At 45.1% G+C, this 17,895-nt stretch overlaps 1 protein-coding gene across 1 annotated transcript in view; it reads right to left on the bottom strand.

Annotated features, from left to right (window-relative positions):
* The window catches only part of PAK3 (p21 (RAC1) activated kinase 3), a 240,398-nt gene that overhangs the window by 191,729 nt on the left and 30,774 nt on the right, over window positions 1-17,895 (bottom strand). The window contains exon 2 of the mRNA XM_032837026.1: window positions 4,797-4,892. The gene's annotated coding sequence lies outside the window, so the exon portion shown is untranslated. The remainder of the gene's footprint in view (window positions 1-4,796; window positions 4,893-17,895) is intronic.

Genomic DNA, 17,895 nt, shown 5'->3' with positions numbered 1-17,895 from the left:
ATTTCTGCTCAGTCCCCTTTGCTTATTGCTCTGTAACTCAACCTCTAATCTCTGGAGTGCTTTAGGTCTCAGTCCCCAGGCTTCTGCTCTTTTCTACCTGAGCTTACCATCTAGGAGATTTCATCCAATCTCATGGCTTCCAAAGTTCTATCTCCAGGCCAGACCTCTCCTATATACTCCAGGATTGTACATCTACCTCTCTACTTGACATCTCCAGCTGAAGAAGGGCTAATGGGCACTTTACACTTACCAATTTCAAAACTAAGCCCTTAACATCTCCTGAAACCGATTCTTCCCACTGTCCTACCCATCTCAGTGTAATGGCACTCCATTCTTCTGGATGCTCAGTCCTCCTTTGACTGTGTGCTGTGTCTTATGCCCAAAACACACTCTGTCAGCAAATTCTGTATATCCTAACCCACAAAGTACATCCAGATTTGGACCATTTCTCTTGTGTTCTGCTGTTTCTATCATCCTTCTCCAAGCCACCATTGCCTCTCACGTAGATCACTGTGGTGAACCTCCTAGCTGGTTTTGTTCCTGCCACCATTTCCCCCCTTGAGTTCTCTATGGCAGGTAGAGTGAACCTCTTAAAATCTCAGTCAGATTATTCTACTCTCTGCTAGAAAATCCTCAGTGATAACCATTCTTACTCAGAGTAAAAGGCAAAGCGCTTACAATAACTTTTAAGGTTCCACATTATCTGCTCCCTAGAGAGAGTAGTAATAGAGTAATAGAGTTACTTCTCTGAATGTAACTGCTACCACTCTGTGCCCCTTGTTCGCAACACTCCAGCCAAGCTGCCCCCGTCACTGTTCCTCAAACACACCAGGTATAATCCAGCCCCAGGGCCTTCGCACTTCCTCTTCTTCTTTTTTTTTAAGATTTTATTTATTTATTTGACAGAGAGAGATCACAAGTAGACAGAGAGGCAGGCAGAGGGAGATGGGGAAGCAGGCTCCCTGCTGAACAGAGAGCCCAATGTGGGGCTCGATCCCAGGGCCCTGAGACCATGACCTGAGCCGAAGGCAGAGGCTTTAACCCACTGAGCCACCCAGGTGCCCCCGTACTTCCTCTTCTGTGCCTTGAATACTCTATACTCAGATACCTGCAAATCTGGATCTCTCACTTCTTTCAAATCTTTACTCCAGATTCACCATTCCAGTCCACTCTATCAAAACCTTTTCTCTCTCTCCTGCCCCCCAAAAATTGTATCTCCATTTTATGTTTTATTTTTTTCTCCTTAGCACTTATCATAATCTAACATAACATACATCTTAGTCTTCTCAGGCTGCCATAACAAAATACCATAGACTGGGAGGCAGAAATGTATTTCTCACAGTTCTGGAGGTCAAGAAGTCCAAGTTCAAGGTTCTGGCAAGGTAGATTTCATTCTAAGGTCTCCTGTCTTGTCTTGTAGGTAATTGCCATCTTGCTGTGTGCTCACAGGAACTGTGTGTGTGTGTGTGTGTGTGTGTGTGTGTGTATGTGTGTGTGTGGCAGGGAGGTGGAATGGGGGTGAGAGTAAGCTCTGTGGTCTCTCTTCCTATATGGGCACTAATCTCATCAGACCAGGGTCCTATCCTCATGAGCTCATCTAACCCTAGCCACCACTCAAAGGCCCATCTTCAAATATCATCACATTGGAGGGTAGGGTTGAAAAATATGAATTTGGCATGAGGGGGAGACACATTCAATCCATAATACTATACACACACATACACACACACAGAGTTTCCTACATATATATATCAAGCTGTATAAATATGTATAGTTGCTGATCTTATTTATTGTTTGCCTTCCCCACTAGAATGAAAGTTTCATAAAAGGTTAGAATTTGTGTTTTTTTGTGTTCACAATTTTAATCCCTGTGTTTCAAGTAGAGCCAAGCACATGGTAGGAGCTCAATAAATACTTATTAAATGAATGAGTGAAAAGAATTACATCTGGTGATAAGTACCAGGAAGAAAATCAACAAGCCCATAGATTAGAACAGAGCCTGCCAACCTTACCCACACATTACAATTACCAGGGGAACATTTAAAAATACAGATGACCTGAGCCTTGTCCCCAGAGATTCTGATTTCCTTGGTCTAGAAGGAGCCTGGCTATTTTTTTTTAACATTCTCTGGGTGATTCTTAAGGTGAAGTGAGGGCTGAGAACCAAAGAGTTTGAGATTAACAAGGGGCACGGCACATGAACCAATGGGAAGCTACTTGAGATAGGGTGTGCGGGGAAGGCCTAGGTGAATGATCCCATTCTGAGATGGTATCATCTAAGTGGAAACCTGAAAGGCAAGACGAAGCCCAGGGAAGCTGGGGCATGGATGGGATCCAATTCCTGGGGGTAGACAGAATGAGAACAAAGGCACCAAAGCAGGAATGAGCTTGGCATGTTCTCACACCAGAAGACCAATGTGGGTGGTGCAGAGTGGGCAAGGGGAAGAGTGCAACAAGATGAGTTCGGAGATATGCAGGGGGCCAGATTATACAGGGCTTTGCAGACCACAGGAAGAAGGCTGGACTTGATGCTACATGAAACGGGAGCCACTGAAGGGTCTTGAGGAGGGGAATTATGTAATCTCACTTCATTACTTTCTAGAGACCACTCTTGCTGCTACGTGGACAGCATGGGTGAAAGTAAGAAAACGACTAGAAGACTGCATTGTGGTAGTCTAAGGGGGACTTGGTGGCGGCCTGAACTAAGCTCACGTCCAATATCCTTTTCTGTGCAGACAGCAGAAGCCTGGGAGTGGTACACAAACCCAGTTTGCTCAAATGAATGCACACCCCAGGCCACTGTTTTCTGGAAAACTTTCCAAAGCTAAGATACTGTGATCAGTGGCTCAGTAGTTGGAACATGTATGCTGTGGTGTGCCCTATGGAAAAGGTCCCATTGATCAGTTAATGGGAAAAATGTTTTCAAACTAGAAAACAATACCATGATCAAGGGGCTTAGAAAAAGTGAGGGCAACATTGACTCCTCTAAATGTTCAAGAGCCCCCCTAGTCCCCAGCACTGAGTCTTTTTTGTTTCCTAGGCAGAGGGGAAGAGAGACAGGAAGACAGAGAAAAAGAGAGAGAAAGAACTCTCCTCTTGAGGAAACTTAGAAATTAGAGGAAGGGATAGAAATAACATAAGGCATAATGAGCTAAGTATCTAAGGGGTACTTGATATAAATATATTTGATAAGTGCCCTCAGTTATTTAGTCCTCAATTAATGCTGAACATCGCTTTGGGTGGTTTACAAATATTCTCACTTCATCTCCATGACCATGCAGAGTAAGCCATATGGTCACCCATAATGGTGATGATGATGATGACAGATGACAGCAGGTAACAGGAAGTGCTTCCTATTGGCCAGGCATTGGGTTTGGTTCTCCGAAATCTCTTCCACAGGAATATCTTCATTCTCTAGGTGAGGAGAACTAGGCCCAGCAAGGGTAAGTGACATATCCATGATCACAGAGCTGGGCAGGTACAGCTTTGATATTGAAACACATCTTTGCTGTCTAGCCCAAGCTCAGAAAGTGTTCTAGTAGTTCAGAAGAGGCTGGTCCTATCTTGTTCTAAGATGTGCACATGTGCAGGGAAGGAGACCCCCCGCCATGGAGGAGGACAGGTGTGAAGATAAGAAAGGAGGGCCCTACTGAGGCTCAGTAAACGGCCCTACTGGCCAGAGCTTATGTGTGATGGGGAATAATGGCTCAATGACAAGGCAGTTCTTCCCTTTTTGGCTCTTAGCTACCTCACCTGTGCCAGTCAGGGGAGGAGCCTCCTATCAAGCCTGTCACTCAGGGTTTGATCTTGAGGTGTCTTGGTCCTCTCGAGGCCCCCAAGAGCCCCAACAGGTTTAACTCCACTCCAAGGGAGGACAAGGTATAGATTTTCAAACACAAACCAGGATGAGTAGGGAGTTGGAAACCCACTCTCTAGTTCTTCTCTCTTTAGTAGAAAGTATCCCATGGAATTTAGAACATTCACAAGATCTGAAAAGGATGGGGAATCCTGAGGACCCAGAAAAACAGCACCCAATGCAACATCTCAAGCCAGCAAAGAAAGCTGATCTTGGGGTGTCTCAGTCCTTTTAACAGGCTTATAACGGGCAACACAGCTTATAACAGCAAAAATCTGCCAACAATGTAAATGTCCATCAATACAGGATTGATGAGGTAAATTAGGAAACATCTCCAGAAAAAAACACTAGGTTGTCATTAAAAAGGATGAAGTCAAACTATATGTTCTGACAGGGAAGATGTTTCCAAAAGATTTTAAGTGAAAAAAGCAGGTAATGCAACATTCTCTATAGTATGATCTCATTTAAATCACAGATCTCTGTTTCTGTTTGCACAAAATAGTTAACCACGGTTATCCGGTAGGGTGTTGGCACAAAGAATTACAGAGGGACTCACACTGTCTAATTCGTACACCTTGGTGTGCCATTGACCTGTACAACAAGCCAATACTACTTTCATATTTGTGAAAAAAAAATAACAGTTTCCATTTTATAAACCAAAGTGTGCTGTCTTAGATCATCCCTTATCCACCTTGCCTTTTGTAACCACAACGTATCTTGGATTCAGCAGTGCATCTGAAATCATTTCTCAGAACTTTCTCATGAATGGACTGAGACAAGACAGGACCATATTAACCAGATTATAACACAAGTCAAATGGATGGGAAAATTGAAAGAATTTTACCCAAAGCATAGGTGACAACAAACAGAAAAGTTTCAAAAGGCCATGGGGCTTTTCCACATTTGTTAATAACTTTGATGACACAGAAAATACACTTACCAAGTGGGAAGACGACCCAAAACTGGCAGGGATATCAAATACGTTGAAGAACAAAGTTGGGATTCAAAACGAGTTCAGATGGGCTGGAATGCCAAGCTAAAATGAAAAAAAAAAAAAAAGTAAAACATGTAAGGTAAAGCAAAACTCCTCAATTAAAATTCTGAAAGTCTTTCCTGCGAAGCCAGAGTAAAGGAAGCATGGCTTGGCAGCAGCTCACATAAAAACAAGCAATTCCAAAAAGATCGAGGGGTTTGAGTTGACCCACAGCATAATTCAAGCCAACAGTTAGTTTACGGTAGCTTAATTATTTAGCAGTTAAAAACAGAGCTCAAGTTTATTAGGTCGTATTCATCTGAGTTTCTAGATTCTTGAATATTAATGTTGCCCTGTGATCTCTGTTCCCTCCCGAAGCCTCCTTTTCAGTTCCCGACACTACATTTCAAGAGGGTCTCTGAGAGAGCGGACCACCTCCAGAGGAGGGTCACAAGAGTGACGAAGGGATTGAAAACCATCCCAGAACAGGAGTGGCTCTTGAAAGGACCAGACATACGGGGCCCAAAAAGGAGAAATGTCAGGGAATATATAGGATTCCCGGACTGCCTTCGCATCTCCAAAGTGTTTTTCTATGGAAGTATGCAAGGATTCTGGAACACTCAGGTGACAGAACTCAGACTACTGCCACCTAGTGGTGGTGAGAAGGCTGACTTTCCATAAATGCATCAGGAGGCTTTCTGACCTTGACAGGGTCCTGCAGGAGGCGGAGCAGGCTGGTGGGGGCGGTGTAGGGAAATCAAGACTGGGTGAACAGATGCCCAAGGGCAGAATCACAGGAACTGGGTCCCTTTGCGCGCTAAGAGATCCTACTGCTTTATCCTACTCTCTGTGCCATCACCTCCACCCCATGTTCCCCTCCAGACCAAAGAGCCTTCTCTCTGCAGTCTATAGAGTGGTAAAGACAACTCTGCAGGGACAGCTGGGACTGCCACCTCTTGTTTAGTATCCTCCAAGGCCTGTGGAGGCAAAACCTGCTGCTTAGGGGAGGGACAAATGGCTGCCTGAAGTCAGGTTAAGAAACGCCTCTCCCTGGACACGATCCTCTAATGCCTTTCCATCTCTCTCCCTGCAAATGGCAGTCATCGTGAAGGCCTACAAAGCCCTACCCAGCCACAGCTGCGAGCTCTCTGACCTCCTATCCTATTACCCTTCCCCTTGTTCACTCCACTCTTGTCACAGGGCTTCCCGGTTGTTTCTTAAATGCCAAGCATGATCCTAACTCAGGGACTTGGCTCTTGCTGTTTTGTCTCCCCGGGCAACTCTTCCCTGACAGACATGCATGGCCCGCTCCCTCACTTCCTTTGGGGGTGGACTCAAAGATCACCTATAGGCCTTGCATGCTTCCCTCCCTCACTACCCCTCCCCATATCAGAACTCTTTATTACCCCAGCTTTTTTTTTTCCTGAAGATTTTTTATTTGAAAGAGAAAGAGCAAGCACAAGCAGTGGGGAGAGGCAGAGGGAGAGGGAGAAGCCGACTCCTTGCTGAGCAGGAAGCCCGATGTGGGGCTCAATCCCAGGACCCTGGGACCATGACCCAAGCCAAAGGCAGATGCTTAACAACTGAGCCCCCTAGGCGTCCCCTTACCACCCCATCTTAAGGGTTTTTCCCCATAGTACTTTACACCATGCAACATACTATTTTATACTTTTATTTTGCTCTTCTGTCTCCTTCCATGGGCCAATATGTTGTTTAAATGCAGGGATCCTGCTTGTCCCATTGGTGTGGTTGAAACCCTGCCCATGAAGCACTGGCCAGCCCAGAAGAGACACTCAGTGAAGTTTTCATGCAATGATTGCTGCATTCCCAGATCCCCGCCATTTTCTTCAGTCTTGGTTTTTTTGACAGAAGTTACTGATTTAAGACCTGAATCTCAAAGTAATAACAAGGACTGGTATCTTAGCAGTAAGACTTGGGATGCCCTCATGATCTTATGTTTCTGGAGTTTCTGTCTGTGGCCATACTACATTGGCAATTACACAGCCTTAGGAGCTAGAGTGGCTGACATCCAACATGGGCTTACTCTGTGCCAGGCATTGGGATAAGCGCTGGACTTACACTCATTCATTTAATCCCCAAGGCAGCCCTAGTACTAATCCCTCATGGAAGACCAGGAAACTGAGAAACAGTATGTGATCTGACTTGCCAAAGGTAACGTGACTACTCTCAGGCAGATTCCCGAGCACCCTGACTTCACTGTAAGATGGAAACAGACGCTGATAATTGCAGCTAACACATCTTTAGCACTCACCATATGAAAACATACCACAAACCTGGGGTGCCTGGGTGGCTCAGTCGTTAGGTGTCTGCCTTCAGCTCAGGTCATGATCCCGGGGTCCTGAGATCAAGCCCCACTTGTGGGGGGTGGGGGGTGTCCCTGCTCAGCAGGGAGTCTGCTTCTCCCTCTCCCTCTGTCCCTCCCCCTTGCTCATGTTCTCTCTCTCTCTCTAATAAATAAATAAAATCTTAAAAATAAATTAAAAAAATAAAACATATCACTATCCACAGGCTCAGAACAGGCCTCTGAGGGGCCAGAAGCAGACTCCCCAACAAGCAGGGAACCCGACGCAGGGCTCAATCCCAGAACCCTGGGATTATGACCCGAGCCAAAGGCAAATGCCTAACCATCTGAGCCACCGAGGAGTCCCAAATCTTCTCTTTTCAAAGGGTGCTTGTATGTATTATCTCAGTTTTACCTCACAGCAGCTCTGGGAGGTAAGAAAGGCACATTGCATTTCTCTGTTTTACAGTGAAGGAAATTGAGGGCTGGGAAGGTTAAGTAAGTTGTCTCAGGGCCGTGGAGCCCCACCCTCTGGACTCTGAGCCCCAGATTCTTTGCACCAGCCCACATCCACTCTACCTGAGGGCATCTGCCAGCTGGGAGCAATGCTAATAACACTCCTATAAAGACCTTGTCTTGATTCTATCACTGGAGCAAAAGCAATAAAGAACACCAAGAGGCAATATCCACGGTTGAGATGGGGAAGGCAGGTAAATTCATACACTCTGTGGTGAGAAGTGCCTGGGGCTTATCAGATGGGTGCTGATGATTCTGTTAGGTTCTTTGTGAGGAGGGCACGGGGACTGAACTGAATGCTGGCTTCCGCGTGGGGCAGAGGAGCTCTACCACAGCAGAAGAGAGAGGAGCCTCGTAGGCCGCCTGGTGGCTCTGAGAGAGCACTGGGAGGCCAGAGAGCCGGAGTTCAAGGTCCAGTTCTGCTACAGGCTAGCCTGTGACCTTGTGGCGAGTACTTGACCCCAGGCTGCACTTCCTCAATAGAAAAACATCCATTTTCAAGAGTTCACATTGCCCAACGGTCTGTAGATCTATGACAGATGCCCCAAACAGGTGATCTGCAGACCAAATCTGGGCCACAGACGTATTCTCTTTGGCCTAAATAGCGTTGGATTTTTTTTTTTCCTGTTTGATCTCGTGACCAAGACGTTTATAACACCGAAGGTTTTATATAAATGTTTAGAATCCCAGGCTTTCCAGAAAAATCAGAAGATCTAGCCACATTTCAAATTTGGAAAACTTCACATAAAATTTGATTTCCAACTCTTTCTTAAAAAAAGATCTGGAGATATGGGGTTATTTTTCTCTTTATGTTTATTATTTACAATATGGTGTGTTAGGTTGTGATAAGCACCATGGGGCAACATAAAGATGGGGGGAGGGGTTCTGAAGTGGTAGGGGTAGGCAGATCCCCAAGGCCTACAGTTTACAGAGGGTGGTCTGAGAAGGTCTTTCTGACGAGGTGACCTCATCCCCACAGGACCACAGCGGGCTGAACCACCCGGAGTAGCTGCTCCCTTTGGATGGGGCACAGCCATTCCTTTTCGGGGTTTCAATGCAGGTCACTACCCACTAAATTAACTTCCTGAGCAGTAGGTAATAATTGGCAGCTTGAAAAAAACACTGTTTGAGACCCTTGGTTCCCAAACCTGACCTCACATCAGAATCCCTTGGAGTCCTTTTAAAATACATATTCTTTTTTTTTAAAGATTTTATTTATTTATTTGACAGAGAGAGATCACAAGTAGGCAGAGAGTCAGGCAGAGGGGTGGGGGGAAGCAGGCTCCCCGCTAAGCAGAAAGCCCGATGTGGGGCTCGATCCCAGGACGCTGGGATTGTGACCTGAGCCGAAGGCAGAGGTTTTAACCCACTGAGCCACCCAGGCGCCCCTAAATACATATTCTTAAGCTCCATTCTAAACCCATGGAATCAGAATTCCTTGGGAATGAGGCCCAGGAAGGTTTAGGAGTGCTAATATCCTCCACATACCAAGTGGAGAGTCAAAAGACACTGACACGGGTTGACGTGCAATGAAACAGTTTTATGTTTATTATGTGATTTCACAAAGGGCAACAAAAGTGTTTCAAAAGTGAATATGAATAGCAAAGTCTGGGACAAGGAGGGGCATCTGGATAGTTCAGTCAGTTGAGAATCGTACCCTTGATTTCAGCTCAGGTCATGATCTCAGGGTTGTGAGATCGAACCCCCTGTGGGGCCCCACCCCGAGCGAGTTGGGAGTCTGCTTGTGATTCTCTCCCTCCGCCCCTCCCCTTCCTCTCATATAAATAAATAAAATCCTCAAGAAGAAAGTCTTGGAGAAGGAGAAGAACGAAATGAGTTTACAAGGCGTTCACTTACCAAGACCAACTGTCTAATGGGGTCAACACAATTAACCTGATACCTGTAGCAACACCCTCGCTTGCCCTTCATCTCAGGCCAGGTCCATTACACGGTAAGAAAACTCACTCTAATTAGAGAACAAGCCAATTCTGTCGACCCAAGCATAGCAGAGGACAGATGGGGAGAGAAGAGAAATGGATCCTACTCCATTCTCTTGCTGGTCATTTCTTCTTGTCTGGGCTGGGACCTGAGAGATTATTTCTCTGGACATCTGTGTTTCCAAATGGAAGATAGTGTTCTCTGTTGTAGTTCAAACATTTTTTCACAATGACTTACTGTAAGAAATACATTTGCCATGCATACAGAGTACATTACTAAATTATATATGTAAGCATACAGCCAGCATTTCATGAAGCAATACTTGTTTACCTTACTGTGTGCAATGCACACTGTTTTTTCCCTATTCCATTCCTTTTCTGTTTTTTCAGTGCAGGTCACTACCCACTAAATTGATTTCCCAAGCAGTAGGTAATAATTGGCAGCTTGAAAAAACACTGCTCAAGACCCTTGGTTCCCAAACCTGGCCTCACATCAGAATCCTTCGAAGTCCTTGTTAAATACATATTCTTGGGCTCCATTCCAAACCCATGGAATCAGAATTCCTTAGGGATGAGGCTCAGAAATATATATATTTTACCAAGGACTAGCCATGCCCTGGCATTAAAGAATTCCGATTCTCAATGCCCAGAAGCAAGTAACATCGCTAACAATAATAATAATTATCAAAAGTCTATTTCACGCCAGAGCTGCTGGCAACAGAGCTTTCCATTTCTTATTTGGCTTATTATCTTCATAACCATCCCGCTTTGGTGATGAGAAAACAGTCTCAGAGAAGTCCATTAAGCTGTTGCAAGACATATAGGCAGAGAAGATTAAGGAAGGGTGAGGCTGTGATTTCCTGAGGGTTAGGGGTCTGTTCCTATGCTTCCAGACTCTTCCCACCCTCTCTCCTCTGTAATTCCTGGCACCTTGGACCTCTCTTGGAGTCTTCTTTACCAATTCAAATTCCAAGTCCTACACCAAGATGGTACAACCACCAGAGGCAAAGAGCAGACAAAATCCAACAATAATACTTTGCATTCATACGGAGTTTTAACTGTTTCCAAAAAAAAAAAAAAATGGGTGTCTGTTTTTTCCACACTTATACGTTCTGGGTATCCTGTGAGGCAGGAGAGGCAGATGAAAAACCAGAGACCCAAAGAGGGTAAGTGACAGACCTCCCGTCTCACAGCAGATTCAAACCAGGCTGCAGCACTCTGACTCCATCGGGCAGGGGCTATTGCTGCACTTAAGTTGGCTCTTTCCAGAGCTCCCATATCGGCTCTGTTTCAAGTCTACCTCCCTTTAAGAAAGGAGAGGAAGAGAGGGCTGGTTTTCTGCCTCCCTCCCACAGGATTACAACCCAGTTCTGAAAGGAGCACGTTCTGGATACACACTACCTGAGGGGCAAGTTGCCCCAAACCTCCTCCACGTGCTGCATTTCTATTTTTGCCATGCAATTTGTAAAAAGCTCTGCACTGTGCTTCAAAGAAAAATAATGGATTCCATGATGAAAGAAAAAGGCCCTATCCCTCCCACGGAGGTTACATGTCACCAGCCACTAGCGAAGCCGCTTTTGAAAGTATCTGCCCAGCAAAATGTTGAGCGCCCACAGAAAGCCTAGGTGGTGAACTGGGCCAATCTTGGCCATGGCAGAAAGGGGCTGGAGGGATGAATGACCCTCATTTAGCCTCCTCAGCTGAGGCCCTCCCTCTCTTGAGAACAACCCCTCTGTTTCTGCCACAGAGAGTAGTGTTGTTTGCAATGTGTATATATTTATGTGACAAATGACTGGCTATTTATCAAACACTGTATCGATTCTAACATTTTTCTTCACCCTTTCCCCCTTGACAGTGAAGGTCATTCTCTCTCCTCTTAACAGCTCCTGAGGCAAATGTACACCGGCCCCCTCCCCCCCACACACACACCGGTGGTGGCTTGGTGAAAATAAAAGCAAGATACCCTTCTCGCGGCCAGAAGATTCTCTTCTCTGTCCAGAAAGTAAACGGGTTGAACAAAATGTTGTGTTAGGTCCTTCTTTGGTCCTAGGATTCTGACATGATAAGGTAGGGAAAGCCCCAAGTATAGCCCACAAAGTTGTGCTTCAGGCTCTGAGCCTGAAGAGGCAAATTAACTCCACATTTTGTTTTTTGTTTTTTGTTTTTTCTTTTCCACATTGTGGAGAAGGAGGAGGAGGAGGAGCGGAGCGGGAGCCTTTTGCCTTTTCTGCTTTAGTTATCATTTACTGTTCCTGTGGTCTGAGCTGCAAAGCCCACCTCTTCAGTTGCCTCCCCCGCCCCCCAGCCAATTTCTCTTCTGGCGTGAAGGCGGTGCACGCAATCTAGCCCTGTAACCGCGGAGGTTTTGGCCCCGCAGAGCTTCAAGCTAATGCCATTCTCACCTCACTGGAAGCGCTCCTCTGTATGTCAAAAAATGGGAAGAGGTGTTAAATTTGCTTTGTGACTGCAACCCCTTCTAGTTCCATGAGGCTGGCTGAGGATTTGATGGTTTTGTAGATTTCAATATCAAGAAAGTACAAAATATCTCAGCTTTTTAATTCATATTGTCAATCACCAAAGTGGCTCCTGCCCATGGGGCCCGCTAACTAGATCCGCTCTTGAAGCTGCTGGGTGAAGTGGCTGGCGTCCCTCTCCCACCTGCTTTCCCAGGGCTGGGTTCAAGACCACGAGAGTGCGCAGGGGAAAGGGGAAAAGGCTCCCTGGGCATTGCCAAAAAAGAAGCCAGGAGGAAATGAGTATTCTCACTCTTCCACAGTATGGCAGAGAGATTCTTGTCAAACTGCCTGAGTTTAAATCAAGTTACTGACTCTCCTGGGCCTTGGTTTGCTCATTGTGGAACAGGAACCGTAGGAGGCTATACCTCATAAGGTTCCTGGGGAGATTAATCAAGGAAGTGCCAAGAGCAGTGACCACCCCAGGCTAGTATCTCAATAACTGCCGGCCAGACTCACTACCATTCCTCCTTGCCAAACTCGTCTTGCAACTTTCTGATGGGCAACAGACTGCATTTTCTGGCCATCTCAATCCACCAGACGATCTCAAAAAGCACACTCTAAAGATGGGGCTGAGCTGAGGTTCATCTTAGAGCCCTTCAGGAGGGTTGAACTTTCCCATTGCCCTGTTCGTCTATTTATTCAGTCAGCAAATATTTACTGACTGCCTTTTACATGGCAGGCACTGGGCTAAGTGATGAAAATACAACAGTGAACAAGACAAAGTTCCTGCTTAATAGAGCTAATGCTCTAGCAGGGGATGGGAATTCTGGATAGACAGAAAAAAAAAATACAGTGAAGGAGACAGGAATGAGCTTGGGTGCCCCAGGGACAGAAGGTCAGTGTGGCTGGGGTGGGGAGCGGGACATGAGAGACAGTGATATGGACATGAGGTTGCCGAGGAAGGTGGGGGCCAGATCGTTCGAGATGTGTGGGCCAGGTAAGGAGTCTTGTCTTCCTCCTAAGAACATTGAGAAATAAATGAAAGGCTTCCAGCAAAGGATCAATACACTGAATGTTTGTTAAGGTTCTTGCTGACTGCTGTATGGAGTTGAGGTTGTTGGGGGCCAGGGCTGCCACTATCTGATACAGTGTCTTTGTGTGCATTACAGAAAGATGCCTCTTCCTTGAGTTAAAAACTTGCATTCTCCAGAGTCTCTACAAGACGCTGTGCACTGATACAGGTTTTTGTAGGAGCAGGCTGTCTTCCTCTGCTCTCAGACTTAGAGCCAAGAAGACATGAATGTGTGCACCCATCTGCATGCTGTCTTATGTAAGTTGGTACGTGTCTGTGATAAAAATGGCACATCCATAGCTATGGTGCCCTTGTGTAGCATACAACTTGAACATCCATACGTGGCAGCCCTGGCAGCAAAAAGTCGGCTTAAGGAGACCAACTAGGAGGCTGTTACCTTGGTCCAAGAAAGACAGGATGGTGGCTCACACCAAGTAGCAGCTGAGGAATGGGTGAGAAGTCGGCAAAATCAGGATGTATTTTGAAGGTGGATCCACAGGATTTGCTTATGGCTAGGAGGTGACCCATGAGTGAATGAGGGGAACTCAGGATAATGACTAGAGGCCTGACTGAAGCAAGCAGATGAGTGGTATTGCCTTAACTAGGTGGAACTGACGGGGAAGAGGAATGCCATAAGGGGAAAATCACAAATCCTTCGGGCAGTTTGCATCAACTCCAGCTGTCCCTCTAAGTGCCAGATCTATCAGTCTCTGTATCTTTAAGTTCCTTCTCACTGAGGATCTCAAAGCACAAGAGCCCTCTGGAAAATCAGTAATCCCTGATACTTATCTTTGCCTCAGGAGGTTGTTTCTCTCTCTGTCTCCTTTGACCTGGGATGAAATAATGATTTCAATTTGTTCCTACCAATTTTTCAAGATTCCTCATTTATTTACAGGATTCTAATACCTCTCGTTGAATCTCAATCTGAACCTCTTTCTCTCTCTCTCTCTCTCACACACACACATACAGACACACACCATTTCCAAATCTCCCTTTCTGAGATCGATTTTTATCAAAACCCCAAAACTTTCCTCTTTGGGGAGCATGCCTTCATTCAAGGCCAGGGATTCTCCATCTGTCACCACCAGGCAGCCCAGATCCCTGCCATTTGACCGAACCCTCTCCCCAGTGCAGGAAAAAGGTCCTTGGAGTGTGGAGCAAGGCCAAGTGAGTGGAGAAAATGAGCCAAACACTGAGAAATTAAAGTAAGAAATGCTGCCTGGGGATGTAGGGGGTAGGAATGAATCAGGAAATCTTAAGGTCATTGTGATCTCATTGATTGCATTCACATCTAGCAGCAGAAGACAACAGATTGATTAATGCCACTGGGGCAGCGAGGAAGATGGGAATTAAGCTAAAAGTGTAGCACCCAGGGCTGTATCTTCTGTAGGGGGAATTAATGCCAGCGGGTGAAGTCAAGTCTCCTCATTTCCTAGGTCGGCTTATTCCTGTAGAACCCACTTTTTCCCTAGATACATACCAGGCAGTCTATGTACCCCCAACCTTTTATAAGTATAAACTGTCACCCTGCACACCGTGCCGACCTTTCACACTCGATCGTCCTATCTCCCTCCCCCAAATATCCCTTTCTTGGGCTGGCCCAGGGGAGGCTAAGGAGGAATGAATCACTCCTGGTGATCTCCAGGCAGGCCTTTGGGGCCTGCCCTTGCTCCAACAGTCCCAGCCCTGACTCTCACTTCCTTGCTCCTTCTTCTTAAATCTGCCCATGTTGGCAGAAGAGGAAAGAAGTCCTCCCCTTCCAGGGATTGGTGATGGGCCTGCCCTCCATCAGCAAAAGACACCTGTTAGCCTTGCCTCATTCTGGGAGCAAAACATGGTAATCCGAACTGCGTGGGGCCTAATCCAGCTGAGCACATGAAAAGAAATAGCAATCAATAACAATCACAGCTCTAATTTCTTCAGCTCTGTGTGCTCAGCTAAGTGCTTTATATGGCTGATCTTGTCCAATCCTTGAAGCAAGGCAGGTGTGACGAGAATCCCCACGTCATAGCTTTAAAAAACTAAGCCCCGTAGACATTCAGGGACCTGTTTAAGGTCACACAGCTAGAAATGAGCAAAACCAGAATCTCCAATCCAGACCTGATCGCAGAGCAAGTGCTCATCACCACCCGGTAGTGGTGTAGCAGGTGCTCCAAATATCTCCAACACCATTGTGATGGCTCCCCAGAGTCTGGCTCCAGCCTTGACCTCTTTCGCCAGCTTCAATACTTAGCCAGCCCCTCTCCACTCATTGTTCTTCTTTCTACTCATGGGCCCTCTTCACTCAAACTTAACACACCTAGCACTTTTATTTCCCCCCCTCCCAACCAGCTCTCCCTCTAGATTTGCCTTTTTCTGACCACATTATCCCAATTTTCAGGCTCCTACCTTTAGAACCATCCCCAATTCTTCTCTCTCTGGCCACATCTATCCAGTAAGGCACCAAATTGTGGTGATTTTTCTCTCCTTTCTTCCATTTCAAATGTTTCTTACACACCTTTTAGCTCACTTTAAACACACACACACACACACACACACACACACACACACACACACAAATTTACTATCTCACAAGTTCCCACGGCTCAGAAGTCCAGACACAGTAAGCCTGAATCAGGGACTCACCAGGCTGAAATCGATGTGTCCACCAGGATTGTGATTCTTATGTGAAGCTGTTAATATAAAACATACAAATATAGGACAAAGAATGTCCATATGCCCTTCACTCACATTTCCCAAATGTTAACAATTTACATTTACTTCATCTTTTCCTTTCTGTTCCTAGCTACATATACACACACTATTAGTTTTTTTTTCTTTTTCTGAATCCTTTGAAGGTAAGCTTAAATATCCTTATCCCCAAATAACTCAGTGTATATTTCCTAAAAAAAACAAGGGCATTCTCTTACATAAGCGATAGTACAGTTCTCAAAACCAGGAAGTTAATATTGATATAACACTACTCTCTAATCAAAAGCTTCTTTCAAATTTCACCAATATCCCAATTAACATCCTTTAGAATGACAACAACAAATTTATCTGGCATAGGACTCAAACATAGATTAATCCTTGAGTTTAGTTATCATGTCTCTTTAGTCTCTCTTTTTTTTTAAAGATTTTATTTATTGACAGAGAGAGAGAGAGGGAGATCACAAGCAGGAGGAGCAGCAGACAGAAGGAGAGGGAGAAGCAGACTCCCCACTGAGCAGGGAGCCAGACATGAGACTCAAACCCAGGACCCTGGGATCATGACCTGAGCCAAAGGCAGATGCTTAACGGACTGAGCCACCCAGGAGCCCCTCTTTAGTCTCTTTTAATTGGAAACAGTTCCTTAGTCTTTCTTGTCATTCATGTCCTTGATGTTTTTGAGGAATACAGTGGCTTCTGACTTTATACGCTTTACCTCATAGCAGACAGACAAGGAGACTATTCCATGACTTCTTAGCTACAGAATCACAGAATATGGAAGGCACCTAAAAATGAACTACTCTACCACATCCCACACTGTTTCCAGGCACTCCTCAAAATTTTGGCCATACCATTTACTCAATATTTTTCTTTAAATTAGCTCACTTTTTTAAACTTAATGACTGTGATTGGCAAAATTCTGAATATGTCCTCCAATGATCCTGGCTTTTGTATAATCCCCTCCCCTCTGAGTGTTGGAGGAACTCAAGAATATGACGAGTAATCACTCCAATGATTATATTACATTATATGGCAAAAGGGAAATTATCTGGGCGGGCCTAATCTTTTTCTTTAAAGATTTATTTATTTTATAGAGAGAGTGCACGTGCCACACACGTGAGTGAGGGAGCAGGGAAAAGGGCAGAGGGATAGAATCTTCAGACAGACTCCCCACTGAGCATGGAACCTGCCAGAAGGTTTGATCGCACAATCCTAAGACCCCTGAGATCATGACCTTAGCCAAAACCTAGAGTGGAACACCTAACCAGCTGAGCCACCCAGGAACCCCTGGGTGGGCCTAATCTAATCACATGAGTCCTTTAACAACAGAGTTTTCTCTGGCTAGTAAGCAGAAGAGGAAGTTAGAAATATTTGAAGCATGAGAATCTGATGTGCCCATTGACTCTGAAGATGGGGGGGGCCACATAACAACGTTGTATGTGGCCTATAAGAGCAGAGAGCGACCACTGGCTGTCAACCACCAAGGAAATAGGGACTTCAGAATATACCTCTGAGAAGGTGATTTCTGCCAAAAACCTGAATGAGCTTGGAAGTAAACTCATTCTCACAACCTCTAGATAAGGCGACACCTTAAACAGAAAACCTTATTAAGTGTACCAGAACTTCTGACCTACAGAACAGAATGAAAATGAAAATTCAACAGGCTACACTGAAAATCAACTTAGCATGGGCTACATGAGAAAAATGATATGATTATACCACTGATGCAGGAACACACTTGACAATATTCAACACCCTTTCATGATTAAAAAAAGATGTCTCAGAAAACTAGGAATAGTGGGGAATTTACCCAAGTTGAAAAAGAACATCTACAAAAAAAATAAATAAACAAATAGGACTCCCACAACTAGCAAATTGGACCAAGGAATATCTAAAAAGGATTATAAACCATGACCAATTGAGATTTATTCCAAGAGCACAGAATTGGCTTAACATCCAAAAATCAATTACTGTAATATACTACTTCAAGAGAGTAAGGTACAAAGACTCATGTTCATCTCAAAGACACAGAAAGAAGCATATGACAAAATTTAATACCCCATCATCAAAACACTCAACAAACTATAAATAGAAA

Source organism: Lontra canadensis, unplaced genomic scaffold (assembly GCF_010015895.1).
Source record: "Lontra canadensis isolate GAN:19392208 unplaced genomic scaffold, GSC_riverotter_1.0 scaffold96, whole genome shotgun sequence".
Classification (NCBI taxonomy): domain Eukaryota; kingdom Metazoa; phylum Chordata; class Mammalia; order Carnivora; family Mustelidae; genus Lontra; species Lontra canadensis.
This window is presented reverse-complemented; position numbering and strand designations above follow the sequence as displayed.